The sequence below is a fragment of the Amia ocellicauda genome, chromosome 1, assembly GCF_036373705.1.
Source record: "Amia ocellicauda isolate fAmiCal2 chromosome 1, fAmiCal2.hap1, whole genome shotgun sequence".
In the NCBI taxonomy this organism is placed as follows: domain Eukaryota; kingdom Metazoa; phylum Chordata; class Actinopteri; order Amiiformes; family Amiidae; genus Amia; species Amia ocellicauda.
Genome location: NC_089850.1, coordinates 58299985 through 58320221, shown reverse-complemented (window position 1 = coordinate 58320221; position 20237 = coordinate 58299985). Strand labels below are relative to the sequence as shown.

Genomic DNA, 20237 nt, shown 5'->3' with positions numbered 1-20237 from the left:
GATGTGGATCCACAATTTACACCCACCCCTGGGAATCTGGGGGTCCTGGTATTTCACTGTGCAGAGCAACCCGAGCCCCGTAACGACTCCCTCCAGTACCATCAATCTGTGGCGCGGCGCTTCCTAAAGGGGGGCCTGATTCGGGATGAACCCACCCGCCTGGTGCCGTATTAGTGCCGGCTCTTCATTTCATCGCCACTCGGAGACCGGCTGCTCCACGCCTCCGGGTGTCTCCCACCACCTCGCTTTAATCTTTCTCTCTTTCTTTTCCCACATCTCTTTCTCTCTCACTGTTATCTTAACTGGCCTTCTCAATTATCCTCAACGTGCTCAGAGGAGAGGCTAGGCGGAGGACAAGTACAGGAGCAGCAAAGAAGGCGGAGGGCAAGCAATGAAGGACAGAGAGAGGAGATGCGCTGGGAGATCCATGCTACTCTCAGTACACGTTTCTCTCTCTTTCTTTTCCTTTAGTATTGGTAATCATTTTATTTTGACCAATATGGAGACCCCCCATAGTGCTTAGCCAATCATGTGCCTCGGTGACAGCCCTGATAGGAACATGATCTTGATTGGGCCCTGACCCGATTGGATATAGGGATTTGTCCACACTTGATGTCTTGGAACTCTCTCCGACTTTTCCTAATGAGAAGTCACTCTTGTCCTGCGACATGAGAGATCACACCTTCTCCTGTCTGTCTGTCTCTCTCTGTCTCTCACTTGATCTCTCTATCTGTCCCTCTATGCCTATCTCTCTCTCTCTCTCGTTTTGTCAGCTCCCCGGGGACGGCTGGATTTATGCCTCCAGTAACAGGAGCAGAGAGCAGGGGTGAGGGAGCTGTGGTTCAGGGTATGGAGAGCATTAGTCACAGCTGGGTCTTCTTTCCCTGGAATGAGGGAGCAAGCAAGGGGGAGACGTTTCTTTATTAAGACATCAGCGCCTACCGTTTCCCAGCACCTGCCGCGGCTCTTCCTCCGGATTGCCCTCAGTCCGGCGTGGAGAATGGGGGGGCTCCTGGAATTTCGTTCTGCTTCCCCCTCCTGGGACGCCCTGCCTGATCCCTTGATTACATCATAATAGAGTCAACAATTAGGGCAGCTTCTGTTCCCGATTCAGTGTCTTCGACAGCAGACATTCCTGTAACTAAACCCTCCGACTCCAGAACTGCGCTGTTTCGCCCCGGGTCAGGCTTCCTGTGTGCGGCCTGGAGGTGGTGGTTTGGGAACTTGTTTTGTGTTGTGAAGCTTATGGCCTTGTTAGGGCCCAGACTGGAGCGGCGCCGTGAGGACTATAGGGCCCAGACTGGAGTGTCGCTGTGGGGACTATAGGGCCCAGACTGGAGCGGCGCCGTGGGGACTATAAGGCCCAGACTGGAGCGGCGCCGTGGGGACTATAGGGCCCAGACTGGAGCGGCGCTGTGGGGACTTATAGGACCCAGACTGGAGCGGCGCTGTGGGGACTTATAGGGCCCAGACTGGAGCGGTGCCGTGGGGACTGTAGGGCCCAGACTGGAGCGGCGCTGTGGGGACTTATAGGGCACAGACTGGAGCGGCACTGTGGGGACTATAGGGCCCAGACTGGAGCGGCGCTGTGGGGACTATAGGGCCCAGACTGGAGCGGCGCTGTGGGGACTATAGGGCCCAGACTGGAGCGGCGCTGTGGGGACTATAGAGTCTACTCTGTGCTCAAAGTGGAGGCCTGTACCAGTTAAAGCACTCAGGGCTGAAAGTGTAGCTTCAATATTGTTCTTGTTTTCCAGGGCAGGGTCCTGGGGGCCGGAAGGAGGGGAGCGATGCTATCTAGTGACAGCAGTTCTGGCCAAGACACAGAGCAGAAACGCTACTTTTATTTGATGAGGGCACTGTCTGGAGTGCCATGGGGGCAGGGAGACAAATAGGGGTAGAGAGGGAGCCCTTGATCTCTCTGTCTCTCTCAGTTGCTCCTTCTTGCACAAACTGTGCGGAACCTGCAGAGCAATGCTGGTCAAAATGGAATTCCCTGCATTCTTCGAGCAAGGCGTGACATCGTTCTGTTTTCAGTGTTGTGCTGAAGAAAGGAAGATGTATTCCAGCAGTACATTGGTATATGATTTACATTCTGAGACGTTGCCCAGTTTTGTATTACTTGTGCAAGGCAGTGGAGATGTTTGTCTTTGACTCTGGGCGTGGGAAGATTGGTCAGCTTTCTCACCGTATCAAAGCAGGGAATGTATTGCGCTGGTAAATGGCGGGATTGTGATGTAAGCCTTTGATGCCGGTGGTGAGGATGGTGCATTGGGCGGTTATTGTCTGCGAGTGTGGGCTGAGGCGGCTTCTGACAGGGTTGCCTGCCGTACCTGACTGCGCGCTGTTGCACAAAAGGAGCATTCATGCTGCCTGACAGCTTTATGGGCCGGTGTGATGGCGTGATGGATGGCATTCCGGTGTCCTAATTTCAGGTGTTCCTAATGGGGAAGAGTTGGCAAAGAGAAAGAGAGAGAGAGAGAGACCCACCCTGCCTTTTCCCTCCTCTCCTCTCCCTCCAGTGCATTCCTGAGAGCTGAGGGAGTGATATTTTCTCTCTCTCTCTCTCCCTCTTTCTTCCTCCTTTTATATAAATGTGTTTAATCAGCAGTTATTTTCTATTTTTACACTGTACTGATGTGGAATCACGTTTTCTTTATCGACTGTTAACCTAGCTTAGCCGAGAGACTCCGGTTGGCGCGCACTGCTAGACCGGCGCCCACATCATGTGACCAAGTCACACCAATACTGGATACCTGAAGCCCTGAGGAAGAAGGAAAGGAGGCATAATAAACCGTTACTTCAGGGAGAAAGAGAGAGAAAGGATCATGGAAGAACAGCAGTAAACGGGGCCTTTAAAGTCCCTGAAGCACTGTGCAGTAGTGGTTAGGGCTCTGCACTCATAACTGGAAGGTTGGGTAGTGCAAATCCCAGGTGGGGCAGTGCTGTTGTACCCTTGAGCAAGATACTTCACTTAGATTGCTCCAGTAAAATGCCCAGCTGTATAAATGGGTGCAAATGTAAGTCGCCCTGGATAAGAGCATCTGCTAAATGACAATAATGTAATGTAATGTAATGAAGGCACTTTGAGAATAAAAGATATGTGAAAGGGAGGTTCTGGGCAGGGCTGTGGGGAGGAGGCTGGGCTGGGCTCCAAAGCGAGTCCCTGGCTCGTGTCCGCAGCTCCAGGCCCGGCGGTGAAAGGGTAGCGGTGGTAGCCCTAGGGGGACCCAATTGTTTGTTTTGCTACTGCCTAACGGCTTCCAGGGACAGGAAGTCCTTAAAACAGCAGCAGTTACTATTTATATAGGCTGTTGAAGAGTAAACGGTACTCTACCCTCCTCCCCTCCCCTCCTCCCCGCCCCGGCACCCCCCTAGAGACCCTGCCGTCGAGGAATGCCCCCATTCATAACGTGGTGGCCATCTTGGGAGCTTTCTTGGCACTTCCTGTTTCCTTGGCAACACTGTTTACCAAAGAGGTCTGTGAGGCGGACCAGTCTAGACCCCCGATCACAAGGACTGCAGAGACGGAAAGAGAGAGCAGGCCCTTTAAACTTACATTGGAAACGGGACAGGATTGTTATTGGGAATCAGCAGCCTTTGTCCCAAAGAACACAACCCCTGAGCACAACACAGAGGAGGCACTAACACAGCTGCAATCTGTACCCAATGTACCCAAGGGCCCCAAGACCAGCCACTATTGTTATATAGTGGACAACAGGACCTACCCACACCATAACGCACCCTATCCCAGAGCTGGGAGTGGAGGGCAGTGAGTGCAGGACAAACAGGACATTTCACAGATAGGACGTGGCCAGGAAGATGCCAGCGATGTGCTGTGGCTGGGAGAATGCCACAGCCACTGAAATACATCGCGAACAGCTGTTTTTTGCCATTCGTCTCCAATCTGTCTCTGGCAATTTTTTTGAAAGGCGGGATGGTGCATGTGTTGAGTGAGATTGAAAGCACAGAGGGGCTCGCGGTTCCTGCAGGCCCAGACCTCCTCTCCCGGGCCGTCGGGAGGCAGGTCAGGTGGCAGATGTGTAGGGGCCGATCTCATTTCAAAGGGGGTTTATCACTGACATCAGGCTGGGTGAACTGCGCTCTGACCTGCTGCTGCAGCCCTGGGCTCGTAAATCATTGCGCTGAGGCTGGGGGAGAGAGTGTGTGTGTCGGGGGTGGGTTGTGTGTGGAGCTCCCTGGGAAGGCCTGCTTTATTGGGCGTGTGTGTGTGTTTCTCTGGACAGGGCACAAACATGGCCCAGGCAGCTATGGAGGGAAGGAGAATTGAAGGAACTGCACAAGGAGGAGAAAATGAGAATTGCATTTCCCAACGAATGGAAAAAGACAAATGGAAGAAACTCAACGAAAGGCTGAACCCCCTGAAATACTCGCTTTCCTGTTCATTTTCTGCTTGGGCAAGAGTCCGGGCCCTGGCTGTGTCATACACCTGGTACATAGGTGCAGCCCGTAGGTTTGTCCCCCACCTGTCGGGCGGGAAGCGCAGTGGTTCCACAGAGCAGGCGTCCTGTTCTCTGTGCTGCCCCGGGCAGATGGAGGCAATAAGAGCAGGCAGGGTGCGAATAAGTGAGTTGTTATACACTGATGAAATTTCCAGCTACCCCACAGTGAGACTGCCCTTAATGTGAGCCATCCACACTGATGTACAAACCAGACCCACTCCCCCCGCCTCCTCCCCAGCCCCCCTGGCGTCATCCACTTCTGTTTCCTACATATACTCTCCTGCACCAGCTGGGAGAAAGGACATCTCTCTCTCTCCCTCTCTCTCTCTCTCTCTCTCTCCCCCGGTGGTTTATCGTTGATGCGTTTGTAATTACTTTTGTTGCATTAGTAGGATTGTTTAAGATCATGTGTCTTTGGCTCTGCCTCTCTCTCTCTCTCTAATTGTTTGTTTCCACTTTTTATTAATTGTGTTTATATGGCTGTTTTGGCAGTTGATTCATGGGGTCTAGCTTGAGTGACCAGTATATTTATTGCAGTGTGGATGACAGTACTGTGATCATTGCAGTCTAGTTGTTTTAATGCTAGTTGCAGTATCGACCGGCGACTGTGCCTTCAGGAGACTGAGCACGGATGTCAGGGCCTTTTCGACAGAGTCCCCGGGTAGTGTGTTTGTTCTGCAGCATGGATGTGAGACCTGGACCCTGACCATGGGAGTGATGCCCAGGCTGCGGGCCACACCACGCCACCCTGCCAGCGCAAGAGCCGGGCGCTCCGTAGTTCAAAGGGAAAACTGATCAACGGCGAAAGCTATATTGGCACTTTCTGTGTTTTTTTTTTTTTTCTTTTCTTGATTGATGTGAAGCTTCAGACCAGAACCACTCCGGCCCCTGCGGAGTCCTGGGGCAACTGTCTGTCGCCTGGCTTCCCCGCTCCCTCCGTCTCTCTCTCTTTCTCTCTGTCCCTTTTGTGTGAAGTGTGCACCCTGCAGACACCCCGAACCCCCCGCCCCCTTCCCCACGCACTGTCGTCTTCAGGCTTTCACTGGAAACTGTGTCCAATCCCCCCCCACACACTGTGAGAATTTAACCCCCACCCCTCTCTCTCACTACATCCCCCTCCCCCTCCTCTCCTCTCCTCTTCACCTCCTGTGTCCATCTCCCATCCCGTTTCTTTCTCTCATTTTTTCTATTTCCAGTGCTCTCTTTACCTCAACTTCTATCCCTACCTCTCCCCCCCACTTTTTGTCTCTTCTCCCTGCAACCCTCTCTCCTTTTTTCTTTATCTCTCTCCATCCTCTCTCTGATGTTTTCATGGAAAGGGAGGATGGAGTTGAGGGAGAGAGAAAGAGGTGCAGACAGAAGGAGAGAGAGTTATAGTTGGAGGGAGAGGAATGTCAGACTGCAGGTAGAAAGCCTGAGGGCCAGCAGAGAAATAAACTATATTTCCCCCCATACTGTGCAGCGCAGTACAGTAGAGCACAGCACAGTGCAGCTGAATACAGTGTAGTAAAGCACAGTATAGTATTGCACAGTGCAGCGCAGTACAGTCTAGCACAGTATATCACTGCACAGTGCAGCGCAGTACTGTATAGTGCATTCGATTTAATTTCTATACATTACAGCAAAGTGCAACACAGTACAGTGTAGTGTAGTGCAGTACAGCACAGTATTATGTAGCACAATAAAGCATTGCAGCACAATGTAGTACAGCATAGGATACTAGAACGCAGTCTCGCACATCACACTACACTTTACAGCACAGGAGAAAACGTGCCTAACATATCCCATGAAAACAGCATCAGAGAGGGAGGGAGAGAAGAAGGGAAATGGAAGAAGACAGTCCGAAAGCAAGGGAGAGAGGAGAGATGGGAAAGGCAGAGTAGTGAGTGGGCCGTGCTGGTCTGTGTTTCCGCATGGGGAGGGTCGCCCTGCAGGAGCCCACAAAAGCCAAACAAAGGAGAGAGGAGGCAGTAAAAGCAGCAAGTCTGTAAAATGGGTTTATAGAGCCTGTATAACACACACTGCTGCTTTTACCAGCGCTCCCCTGGCCCACCCCCTCCCGGCCCCGCACACGCTGACCGCACACTGAAGACTGGTGACCCCGGGCAGCGCCGCAGCGGTGGGCCGCCTTTATCCCAAATAGACACACTTACGGAGGCGATTGAGTCTCAGCCGGCCAACCAGAGACAGAGCCGGGGTCAGCGGTGTGCCCACTGATGCCTCGGCCCAATTCCTACTACCTAGTACTACTACTGTTTCATGAATGAAGGACGCGAGACCTAACATGCGGGCTGAGGACAGAGAGCGCCAGAGCGAAGCCAGGGCTGTGACACCTTCACCTGCTCCGTCACAGAGGATAGCAGTGGAGTCCTGAGAGAGGAGAGAGGGGGAAGGAGAGGGAGAGATGGAGAGAGAAGGAGAGGGAGGGAGCTCAACTCAGCTCAGCTCTGCCTGTTGAATTCTCTTCTTCCCAAATCCTTAGCTGTCCAGTGAGCGAGGATGAGGACAGTGTGGACAGAGCAGAACTGGGCACATCACTGGGACCTTGCTGAGAGCAGTGTAGGCAGTTTGAATCATGTGATTGGCCATGAAGTGTGTGGCACTTACAATAATAATATTATTATTATTATTATTATTACTACTACTACGATTATACTTATCAAATATATATTGTGCTTGTTAAAACAGGACACAAGTTAAATCACAGTATAATAGTTGTTATAACATATTTATAAGTACAGTAAAATATGCGTTTGAACCCGTAATATCCCCGCTGGCAACCCATTATACACTCAGTACCGCGGCAGTTTACTCTGGTACATTAGTCTGGATTATGGGTATGATTGGGACAGACTTGTTGTATTATTATTATTATTATTATTATTATTATTATTATTATTATTATTATTATCATTATTATGTTTGTTCTTGTTGTTGTCTGATCGAAACACTGTGAAGGGAACCTGATTATAAATGCAAACATACAAGAGGCACAAACAGGGAAACACAGTCTTCCTAATTGGACCTGCTTTCAATTAGCCCCGATTACATGCTCTGGACAGAAATGCGCTAATGAGCGCGGCTTGGCTGCCTGTGCCTTGAAGGCGCTGTGGCGGAGCAGCTCCTCACCGTGTGGGGGGGTAGTAAAGTGTAATATTATATAAAGTACGTGCGTCATTTGGGTATTATTAATATATATATATACATTTTCAAGTACTTTCCCGGTCACTTACAGTAACAAGTGTATTTCCATTGAGGGGGTCTGGGGAGGGGGGTCTGCTGAATAATGCGGGCGCGCTGACTGCTGTGGGAATGAGATGGGAGGGTGGGGAGCGGGCTGGCGTTTTTCGGTCTTTGTTGTTCAAGCTTGTTAACACACCGGCATTTGGGCTGCCCCCTCTCCCCTGCTCTCTCTCAAGTTCCCCTCTCTCTCTCTCTCTCTCTCTCCCCCCTCTCTCTCTCTCTCTCCCCCCCCCCCTTCTCTCTCTCTCTCTCTCTCTCTCTCTCTCTCTCTCTCTCCCCCCTCTCTCTCTTTACGCTCCTTACGCATTGAGCTCGGGGCTGGGACATTCCTGGTGTGACGGCCGGGTGCTGATTTGCTAAGCAATTCGATACTCGGTCCGGGGCAGGCTCGACTGACTGTGTGTATGGAGGGAGAGAGGGAGAGAGGGAGAGAGGGAGACTTTCTCCTTTCACACTGGTTCGGACTATCTGTCTGGCTACTTGAGTCCGAGTATGTGAGTGTGTAGCTACTGCAGCTACTCCTCGCACCGCTGCGGCACAGTAAACAGACTGGGACTGGCCACACTCCCCCGTCAGGACACTTGTTTGAAGTTTCTTTTCTTTTGCACTTTTTTTCTTATTTTCTTTCTGCACTCAGCCCGTGTCTAATGGAGGGCCCAGTACGGATTTGCATCCCCAAGCATGCGCTTTCCCGTTTCGCCCGGTCCGCCGCAGTTCGGGCTCTCCTGTGAGAGAGGTAAGCGGGGAGAGGGGCTCCGCATGGGCACCGCCGGCCGAGCCGAGGCAGGGCTGCCCACCCAGGCGCGGGCAGGGACGTGTGTGTGTGTGTGTGTGTGTGTGTGTGTGTGTGCACTTTGAGTTTGAAATGTATGAACTGGTGCTAGTGCAGTGGGGCAACGCGAGTGTTTCTTGTTTTGTTGTTTTACAAGGAGGGGGTGACCCTTTTGATCGCTCATACCCGCTCACGACCCGAGTTAAAACTGTGTGTGCGGTTTACAATGTCTGTGTGACTAAAGTAACATAGTGCAATTTGGTTTTTTTGACTGAGGCATCAACCCGTCCGGATCTGGGCTCAGATCTCCGCACATCGCGGCTCCGGGCAGCCGAGCCCCAGTCTGACAACACAGTGCGGCTTCCCAGTGCGCCCGAGCGGCGCTGCTCTGGCATTGTGACGTGTCTCGATCAAATGGATACTTCAGTCAGAAGAGCTCCGTCACGACTATACATTGTAGCAATATGTCGTCCATAAAAGGAAAACGTAGAAACAATTGTAGTTTTATTTGTATACATCCATAGATTTCTTGAACAACAAAAACATGCAGACCAGAATAGTAGACAGTCTCCTCGCAAGTAAAGCATAACTTGGGCACCAATGGGTGCAAGTGCGACCGATCGTCAATAATAGTTGCAAACGAAGCCCCCACGCATTCCTCGCTACTGCGTTGCACTGGCCACCTTAAAAATGCAAAGACAGGTAGTGCGCTTTACACTGCGTGACGCGGCGCAGTGAATCCGAAGCTGCTGCTGCAGATGTTTAGTGGCGGAGCTGAATGCAGAAGCCGGTGAGCGCAGACTGGACGCCCGGCTGTGAAGATACCGCTTCTTTAAAGTAGTGCTCGCGTTCTGGTAGCGCAGCTTTCCGCAGTTGTGCGCAGATCTGCACAATCCCACCGATCCCATTGGCGGATCCGGGCAGAACTGCGGAAATATGTGCGCCGCGACCCTCACATCCGAGCCCGCCGCGTCCAGAGCCGCAGACCATCTACAGACCTTTTCAAATGCACCCTGCCAGACCCAAACTACACAGCACACTAGATCAAGCTTGGCTGGTAATGGCCCGTTTAAAACGTTGCTTCCTTCAGTTAAAAGCGCTGAGACCCTGCGCTCGCAGCTGCAGCTCGCTGAGGGGTCTTTGTTTGCGTGGGCTCGACTCGAACCAAGGCTGAACAAGACCCTCACTTTCTGCACAAAATCACACCGGCGGCACAGAACATCATTTTATTCAATATTATTTTTATTTTTTAACTTTTTTCTTATGGTAAATAGTTCTGAAAGTATTATTATTATTATAATACCTATGTCCTTTTAAAGACTGTAGAAATATGATTGCTGAAGATGTCTTAATACAAACCTACAACTACTTGTATGTGTGTGTCTATTTATATATTCTATGTGTCCAAATATTTGTCTATTTGTTCTGTATATCTGTTCTGTATATATATATTTGGACAGATAGAAAATTGCATTTGAGAACTTTTGGACAAGACACACAAACAACAACAAAAAAACATGTCATAAACGCTCTCGCCTCTGTGCTGCTTTTTACACTTTGTGAAAAACGAACATTTGAAACCTTTTCAAATTAGTTTTCCGAAACCATATTTACTCCTGTTGCCCACATCCTCAGGCAGCGGCCCTGCCAACGCAAAACGGGCGCACAGTCCTGCAGGTCTGTAAACACCACCCCGGACCTGCAGCCGGCCCGTGGCGCTGGAACACAAGCTGCTTGTCACTGTGGAGCAGAACGACAGACAACATCGGGTCCCCAACACTGAGATGCAGGGAGGGGTTACACTACTGTGAAACTCTCACAGTTTAAAGGCCAGTAGAAGTTTATTAATATCTTCATTATTCATATATTTGTTAACTTGGCAGCATCTGAGTGGAAACCGATATCCACTCCACTTTTTCTTTTAAAGTAATCCCCTTGAAACCTTTGTACTTCTGCATGCTCTCTGTCCCAGTACACCACCGTGCTGTACCTCAGCTGTGCATCGCTGCCCCTCGGCCTGCTTTGCCTTCCCCGTGTCGCTCATGTTGTGTAGCGTTCTGTTTTCTGTCGCATCGCTGCATGGTGTGTGCTTTCAGTGTAATGTGATGCTGGTGTAGTTTCACATGAAATGAGTCTCCTCAGACACAGGAACGAGACGAGTAAAATCAGGGAAATAATAATAAGTAGAAACGACACTGAATTCATACAGTGAGTTAGCAGGGAGACGCTCTGAAAAGAGGGCAGGAGAGGTTTCAGAAATGGAGTAAGATGGGAACGGTGTCCACAGGTGATTCCTGCACCTGGATCTGAGTAGCTGAGTGGGGGGGGTCTCTTGCAGGGTTTGTACAAAATGTGTAGTTCGGGCGCCGTTTCATAGTTTCAAACTGGCTGAGCTGCCCAAAGAAGGCAGCAAAATAATTGTGTAGCCTCCAGCAATCACCCCTTTCTGAAAAGTGTGCCCGTTCCTGAAGAAGTGCAGAATCTGCTTGTGTTTACACCTTGCGTTGGGGGTTGACACACTGGGGGTGAATGTGTGTGTGTGAAGGCTCTGTGTTCCTCTCGGGGGCGACAGGAATTGGGAAGGGTGCACATCACAGTGAATGCTAAAGGTCCAGATGACATATTTTGGATTCTACACAGGCATTGTAACTCTGTGGAAAAAGAACGGCTAATAACTCACGGTAGAGTACTGCTGCGAACCTCCATTTAAAGTGTGTGTGTGTGAGTGAGAGAGAGAGAGTGTGCGCTAGATGCAGTAGTGGAACACTTTACCAAAGCATGGCTGATATATACCGCCGTACTAAAGTGAGTTTATATTTAATGTTTGTATTTTTGTTTATTGTTGTTGTTGAAGTCATGCTCACTATTGTAATAAGGTGGTTTAACAAGCCATATATAATACTATACAAATACTGTAAAAGAAACAGCAGTATAGACCATTAGCAGCCAATTCAAGTTGGCTCTAATGAAACAAGGTGTGCTGCTCTGTGCGCCGCTCTGCGAGGCAGGACTACGCACTGCTCACCGTAACAGATGACAGATGAGCAGGGAGATCTTATACTCTTGTACACGTTAAAAAAAAGTGTTAAAAACTACACAAGCTGGTGTTGGATAAACACCCTGGGAAGGTGCCACGGATTTTCACTTCACACTTGTTCACAAGACATCTTCCACAACCTCCTGCTGCCACTAAATCGGACAGCGATGGGTAAAATTGTTTTCTACATTGTAGTGTTGATCAGCAACATCAATCTGTAAGCCCTGTTTATGATCGGAAATCGTTCTTACGGTCTTCTCCTCTGCGGCCGGTCGGCTCTCCTCAGCGCTGTGCCTGGGGTTTGTTTTGAGCAGGAGTGCAGGGAAAATGGACAGACAAGGAAACGATGCTTTTGTTCTATTAAATATACAACTTTACTTTTGTGCCTACTGGGTTAAGGAGGGTGGGGGGGTGAAAATAGGTGGACTGTTGGATTTGGAGGCACTTCATTTGACATTTTCCCCGCCTATTAAGTCTCATTAAGTTGACTGCGAAAGTGGAGGGCCAGGGAGGATAAAGAAGGAGCCGTTTTGTTTGCGTTGAGAGCAGCCCGTAGCTTTAAATACCCGGCATACAGAGTGCCTTTCACAGCGGCCTGTCCGTCTGACGTCGCTCTCCGACGCGGGGAGCTGTGTGAGTCTCTGTGTGCGTTTATTTTTTCTGTTTTGTCTCTCCAGTGCGCCGTTTTCATTTCGCTCCTGAGCGCAGGCAGAGAAGGAGCGTGTTTGTTGGGAGCCAGCTCGCCCTGGAGCTATGAACTGCGGCTTTTTAATTAAAACTTGGGATGCTAGTCCGTTTATAACCTTGCCCAACCCTGCTGGGAGGAGGAGGGACATAAATCCTGGATTATATTATTCTGTATTTATAGCCTTTATATCTTTAAGTCATTTCCAGATGAAATTTGGATAGGCAGACCCGAGGACAAAAGTTTTGTGTAATTTTATATATTCCAACTACATATATATATATATATATATATATATATATACATATAGACCGACAAGCACATGCAGATCCTGATACCACACTTGGCTCCGCGGTCTGCTCAGGGCCCCTTTACCCCTCCTGTTCATTTTCTTTGAGTCGACAGATGCTACTGATTATATATATTTATTTTTTTGGCCCCAAATTTGTCACTGGTCAGCAAGAAACAAACAATTGAAATGTCAATGTGACTCTTACAGGAGGGGGTGTAGAGTTAGCAGTTCCAGACCACAACTTGTGCCCTAGATTGAGAAAGTAAACGCAGTGTAGCAATGTATTATTATGAATATATTATTAGTGGTGTAGTAGTAGTATTTGTATTCTTATCATTGAGTGCTTTTGTCTCAAACTGGCGCTGAACAAGTTAAGTGTGAAACCAGTTGAACTGTCTAGATTACAGCCCTCTGTAACCTGATCACATGGAAGAGAGCACAGAATACAACAGCTGGAATTTTGTCCCGCATGTTATGTGAATCCAGAGCGTAAAAAGGGAACTGGCGCAAATGCTGTGCAGGGGAGAGATCTGTCCTCCAAACTGTTCCCTCCATCACCCACCCCCCCACAAAACCCCTAGATCTCCACCCCCGTGCCCCCGTGCCCCCGTGCCGCGGGCTCTGCTCTCAGGGGCCCCGTGGCATTCATAAATCATTACCTCTGCAACACTTATCGTGCGGACCCTAGCGACGCACCGCCGCGCCATTAAGTGTGCTAAAATAATGTTTGGCCGATTAGGCTCCCGGGCTAATTATAAACACATGTTCCTTTTGGGAGAGCGATGTGGAAGGAGCAATTTCATCTGGGAGAGCGTGCATCGAGATACGAGTGCACAATGGGCCATTGCTCCAGCCGGGACACTGCGTTGTGCTGAGAGCACAGAGTAGAGTAACAGAGGAGGACAGTTAATCCATTCTCAATAAGAAGGAAAAAGAAAGAAATGTCTGACAAACATCCAGTCCTAAGTATTTATTTATGTATGTATTAACAGATGTCCTCAACGTCGAAAAATACAATGTACAACCTATTATTAACGAACTGGATTAATATTAAGTGGATAAGGGTGCTGCTCAATAAATAAATAAATACATAAATAAATGCGTACATAAATCTAACTAAAACCAGGTGCAGAACACAGGGATTCCTTCTGTTTGGGGACAATTAATGTTTAGTTTAGAAGATATGGCATCAGCTTATCAATATAGCATCTGTGCTGCGTGCACTGAAGTCAAAACAGGCATCGTTACCAGCAGCGCAGACGGAGCCTCAATTGTAGGCAATTTAAAGTGCAAGACGGAGGCCAGATTTGTTCAGGAGCATTAGCTGGGCAGTGGCAATGTGCAGGAAAGGCCGAGGGCCACTGAGGTAATCGCTGCCAAAGACGAGAGATTAAAATGCTAGTAACCGCACCAGATGTTTACAGAATTGTGCTTTATAGTAGAGGGGAAAAAACACTCCTAAAAATAGCAGAATGAAACTAAAACTCAAATAAAAAACATTTTCTGTATTTGTGTGTGAGCGTGTGTTTGTGGCTTGGTGTGTAAAGCGTGTGTGTGTGTGTGTGTGTCAGTCAGGTGCTCCCGGCCTCTCCGTGCCGCAGACGTGAACAGGTTCTTTCAGCGCCGGCTCTTGCCGAGGACGCGAGGGCAGCGCTGTAACAGTTTAATTACACGGTGGTGGGCCTGTTTATTTGCGTTGGGGCTGATATTCAACACTACGGCTCATGAAGGATCAGCTGTTGGCCGCCGCGCACACTCGGGGAAGGAGAAAGCGGAATTGCAGTCGCCACCCGCCCCGTTACGCACCCCGGTGTTTGTAGATCTTCACACGTAATTGCACACCACGTTTTGTTGATCTTAATGTGAGATCTTTCCTCTTTTCTGGCGGGAATGACTGGATCTGTGCCGGGCCGCGGCTCAAAGGAGATTTTGTTTCTGCGGCCTTATCAGTGTGGGTTTTGTAGCAGATGTGGGCAAAGGAACACATTGACTGATCTAGGGGGGGGGAAGTATTTTATCTCACAAGCACACAGCCGACTTATTGACCGATCTGTAAAATGGAAGGACAGGGAGAGGGGAGGAAGGGGGACCAAGTGCACAAAACTACCCGTGTCTTAAAACAAACAGACCGGTTTGTTTAATGTGATTGCCACAGTGTGATATATCAGTAAGTGTGTTCAGGAGAGGGGCATCTCATGCAAGGGTTTGTGTGTTGATACAGGGCTTTCCAGTCTACTTTACGCCCTTTCGCAATTCTCCCCAACTTCTCAAGTCTACAGACTGTGGCAAGTCCTCCTCCCTTCAAGGATTCTTGTCTCTTTATTCAGTGCCCTGTTCTCTCGCTCTGACGGTCCCCACCGCCCCCAAGGCCTGAGGACAGGAGGACAGGATTTTTATTATTTAGTATTATGTCTTTCTTATTAATAAGGGCGAGAGATTGACAGGTGGTCTAGTCTGCTGTGCCAGGAGTAAAATGTTCCTGCTTGTCTGGGTTCGTCACGACAGAGGTGACACTGCAGTGACCCAGGAGAAGTGCTTCTGCTTTGCGATCGTCCGCTCCAGACGGGGGCCATCCTCAGCAGAGGGGACGTGTATTTGCAGGCGGATGGGGGCACCGTCAGGTCATTCTTTTTTACGTTGCCCACCCAAGGTCACGGCGCGGGGCAGGGTAGGAGCCGCACAGTGGACTCCAGCGCCCGCAGAGCCAGGGCAGCCCGAAGAGAAGGTGCCTCCTGTTCTCTGTCCCGCTTGGCTCCCAGCTTTAATTTCCTCTCCTGTTTTCAGTCTATAAATACCAGGGCAGTGAAGGTTTAAAGAGAGAGAGAGAGAGAGAGGGATAGGGATAGCTGTAATCAATAGATCGATTTCTCTCGGCGCTCTTGTGCCCGGACCATGTGACAGGTTTTGTGCCCAGTGTGTGCCTGTAGCGGGTTTTTGGGTGGCGTCTCGGGGTGCGGTTTCGTATTGTGAAATCGGCACAGTGAGTCTGAAGAACAACTCTAGCGCCTATACGACTGAGGAGGGGGTGTGAATAAGTGCGTTGGCTGGGTCTCTGAGCTCTTGGAAATGGATGTTAAACTTCATTCCCCGGCAATGGAGTGTGTTTAATTCTCATCTGTAACCAGGGAGAGGGTTTTCAGCTCTTCGGTGGCGGTGGCAGAGTGGGGACTGTGAGGGACTGCGAGGGACGGGGGGAGGTTTGCCATTGCTGACAGGAAATTATATTAAAAAGGACGAGAATAAAATTTAAGCAAACGAATGTGAAAATAAGAGCTGCTGGGATTGCGATTCCCTTTGAGTTCCGTAATTAAAAATACCCCGGGCTGGGAACCGCAGGCTGCAGCCCGCAGACAGGGACGGTCGCAGCGCTGGGGGCAGACAGAGGGCCTTGTGTTCGCCGAGCAGTTTGGGGTCTTTGTGGCGCAGAGTCGTCTGCTGTAAAACTATTTTTGTATTATTATTATTTTTTCCTTCTCTGAACTGCAAACATTTTCTGCAGGAAATAACAGCTTAGCCTAGCATTTTTAATATACTTAAATACCCTCAGCCATAATTTTGTTTATATATAATTTTTAATTTTATTTTTTCATGAGGCTACCCAAATGTTTCGCAGGAACGCAGGGTCGCAAATTACACACAGAGTGCCAGGAGCTGAGCGCTCAGTCAAGAGACAAATGGGTTTGAAAGCTGCCTGCCTCCCAAGTGATTTAAGATACACAAATGTTATGTTCTAGGACAGTTCCCTTGGATGATAGCGAACATTACGCCCATTTCTCAGTATCAGCGTGTCCATCTGTGTTGAGTTACAAGCTACGCAAAGTGTGCAAACTCCAAATTGTTCTATTTATTATCTCTTTTCACAGCGTAGACCGAATCGGCAGCCGCACTGCAGTGTTTTTCTTTTGGTTGGGGATGGCACCTCCGTCGGGTAGAATTTAATAATCCAAGACACACAAACTGCCCAGTTTTAGTTATTTATTTATTTAGTAACATAAGAGGAGTTGGCAAGCATGTAGGAACAGTTTCTGTAGTAAACCTATAACTCATTAAAGGACACAGTGAGGTGTCCTTCTATGTGTCTTTATTTGGGTTTGTGTGTCTGCATAGGCGTGGACAGAGAGTTCACTTATTGTGTAAAGAAGCACCCCCCGTTTCAAGTCCTGGAACATTCTGCATCTTAAATTCCACGTCACGTTTCCCCTTCCAATTTTTTTTATCCTGTTCAGTCTTTGCAGGTTAGTAGTCCAGGGGCTTCCGTTTGTTTAAGCTCGTCGAATCCTGTGTCCATATGCAATATTCTCCATCTGTAGATGTCTGTGTCTTTTTTATAGCGTAGAGCGCGACAGCCAACAGCCACAGCACCACCCTCACCCGTCTGCAGTCCGCAGCGCAGTCACGCACACACAGTGGCCTTCGCTCTAACGAGGGGTTAAAGGTCACAGAGAGAACCTTGAAGGTGTAGTAACAGGATGCGTTATCAAAGGACTTTTACCATGCCAACACCGAGCTGCCATAGAGTACAATCTGCAGACAGAAATGCAAAGAGAGAGGGAGATAGCAAGCAGACACACACACACACACACACACACACACACACACACACACACTCAACACAACCGACTCTGCACACTAATACACACGCGCACTCTCAACACACAGATGTAAACATGGAATTTAATGAAAGCCAGAGAGTGTGTGTGTGTTGTATTTATTATATGTGTGCAGTATCAAGCTCTATTGTCTCTTAACCTTGAAACCACGAGGCTGAATGAAGCCCCTTTTTCCCAAACCCCCCCCACCCCCGATTAAAACAAAAAAATAAGAGTTTTAAAAATAAAATTAAAAACACCAGGGCGAAATTGTTAAAACAAACAAACAGTTTGGAAGCAGTGGAAACAGATGTTTGACTGTGAGCGGGATGCGGCCGCACTCCTGTTCCAAATATATACGCGTATAAAAAATAAAGCGCAGGGCAGAGCCGGCAGCTTCAGTTCAGACAGACACACACGCTGAGACAGAGCTGCCTCCGATGTGTCGAATGTGTGTAAGAGACGTGATTTCCCACAGTTTGAGGGGCTAAAATCGGCATTAACTGCTAAACCGCTGCTGTGGAGTCGCCGACGGGCCGCGGTGCCTCGGGCTGACGTGTCCGATGAGTCACTGGGCACGAGATGCCCACAGTCCAGTCCAGTCCAGGTGACACATGAGTGTGACCCGGTTAACGAGGCCTTTTCCTGAACGTCTCCTCAGTTCTGCCATCTCAGTTTTGGTGATTTTAGCAGAAGGAAATCTGAAGATGCACAAAATTCACTTTGAAACAAATACAAGAAATTGAGCGACAACCAACTGGATTTGTCTTCACTTTCAAAAACAACTTTTTTTTCCAGTGACATTTGTGTTTCTTATTTTATTGATTTCATTATAAAAACTCCACCCTCGGTTTGCTCCCCGCTCTGAACAGCCGAGTCGGTGATGGCGGCAGTGATTTCATTCTCCTGCTCTTGGCTTTTGTCATCGTGTTTCTGTCAGCGTTCTGGAGTGAACTTTGAGACAATAAATACATTGAAGATCACACATACGAGAAAACAACAACATTTGTTCCTCTTTCCATGAAGCTGGCTTTAATTATTAATTTATTTCCCAAAAAGGAAAGTTTTTCCTGTTTTGCAGCAGTTATTGCTGAGGGGACAGTTTTTTTTTGCTGGTCCCCACTGTTTAAACACACAACACACAGGGTGAGAAAATGCGTTGGTTTTGGATTGCAGAGAGGTGTAACACCTGTACAGAATACAGCACAGGATTCAAACACGGCAAAATCACATTCCTGTACACACCTCCTCCTAACGTGGTGCCCTCGAGTCCTTGTCATCTCGAAGCGATTTTGTGACGTTGCGGGGGTTGTGGGTGACAATGGCCAGTGGTCAGTGGCAAGAGTGTCCCAGTGTACAGGCAGCCGGACCGGGCCTGGGTCTCGGCGCTGCTCTCTAGGACAGGGAGGGCTGCCTCTGGGGTTGGGGGTTTGTCCCCGCTGGTGTCCTCTCCGTCTTCCTGTTATTGAGCTTCTTATCAGCTGTAAATCCCTGGCCCTGTCTGTGTGTCCGCTGGCCGTCCAGCCCTCGGCGCTATCGCTGCTGGCGTCTCCTGGCTGTGCAGAGGAGGCCCTGGCCCTTTAACCCCCCAGCACTTGGCACATCTAGAGGGAATTTCTGCCGATAGAGAGCGAAGTTGGGGGGGATGATGAAAATCCTGATTCTGCAGCTTTTCCAAGGAGCTCTTTTTATCCATTTGCTGTGGAACAGATAGGCACGGCTTCAAAGGGGCCACTATCACGCAGCCGCCCGCCTCTCTCCATCTGGAGCAGGGCTGAGAGGGGCAACCCTTTCACCACCCATCCTCCGAGAAAAGACTCACCCCCCCCAACACTCCCTTCCAGGAGACCTGGTTTAAGTTTTCCCGAGCCGTTTTTATGTCAGTGGCAGTGAACGCTAACTGGAGAGAGCGGAGGAGAAAAATGGCAAATGTCAGTGTCAATCAATAAATCAATCAATCAATCAATCAATCAAGCGGACTGGAGGTGTTGTGATGAGATGGGTGCCATGCTCTGTTCAGGTCATTCTACGCTTCATCAGTACAGTTTGTACCCAAGAGCTCCTCTGACCTTCACCGCATCAGAGTGCAGGCTGACAGTAGTCTGATTCCCGTCCACCGGCCTCCCCTATAAGGACCACACCTGCAGCCTCGCGCCAATCCGTCTCTCCGCTGTCCCCCTGGTTTACATTTGTCTCCGCCGCCCAGCCACTAAGTCACCTCTGACATCTCGCCTGTCTCCGTCTCCAGGAGAATGTGCTGACTGGTATCTCGCTGCCAGCCGGTGCAGCAGCAGCAGCAGCACTATATAAAGGCACAACACAGAAGCAGTTTTTGTAATTTAATTTTGTATTTGTTTGTTATTGTAAACTGAGCCAGAGCAGAGTAGGAACACACAATAAGACATCTTGGTAGTGTGTCTTGGGGGGGTAGTGTGTGCGTCTATATGGGGGTGGTGGCTGGCATCTTTGTGAACGGGGGTTTTCAGGGGTGCAGTCTGTGTGGTGCAGAGCGCAGGACCCATCGGTAAGGGCGCTGTGTGTGTGGACGGTGTCCGCCCGTCTCCCTGGTTTCTTTCCCTCACACACCACAACACAGCCCAGCTCTGGCACCGGCGCGCTGCGATAAATTTCCACGCTACTGTTTATAGACGTGTTTTTGACGGCGTGACGGCGGTGGGGCCTGACAGAGGTATGTTGGCCGGGGCGTTGTGTATACTGGAGCTGCAGATAGGCGGCTGCCAGGGCCCAGTTCACACCTCCCATGTTGTTGCTGAAGTATACACAAAATACCGTGGTTTACGTTTGCAGTATTTATGTATTTGTGTAAGTTTATATAAGTTTACACAATTGGTTCTTGGCCGGGACTTAAGACTCCGATTTGACACAGGGATCGAGTGCCGCACCATACCCCCCTGCCTGCCTCTTCCCTCTTTCCCTTTCCCTCTCCCTGTCTTTTCTTTCTCACCCTCCTCTCCCTTGTTTCACTTTATCCAGGTCTCCATCTAACTCTGTCCCTTTCTCCTCTCTCTCTCTCTTCCCTTCTCTCTCTCTCCCCTCACTCGATTTGTCTGGTGCCGTTTGACAAGGGCCCAGACTCTGGGGGAACCACTTTCATGCTGCAAGTAACCAAGGAAAACCAAACAAACATTTTTGCAG

At 49.4% G+C, this 20237-nt stretch overlaps 1 protein-coding gene across 2 annotated transcripts in view; it reads left to right on the top strand.

The window, feature by feature from the left end:
- The first annotated feature begins 8009 nt into the window (after positions 1 to 8009).
- The window catches only part of cdon (cell adhesion associated, oncogene regulated), a 34713-nt gene continuing 22485 nt past the window's right edge, over positions 8010 to 20237 (top strand). For both annotated transcript variants that reach the window (XM_066710889.1, XM_066710880.1), the window contains exon 1: positions 8010 to 8442. The gene's annotated coding sequence lies outside the window, so the exon portion shown is untranslated. The remainder of the gene's footprint in view (positions 8443 to 20237) is intronic.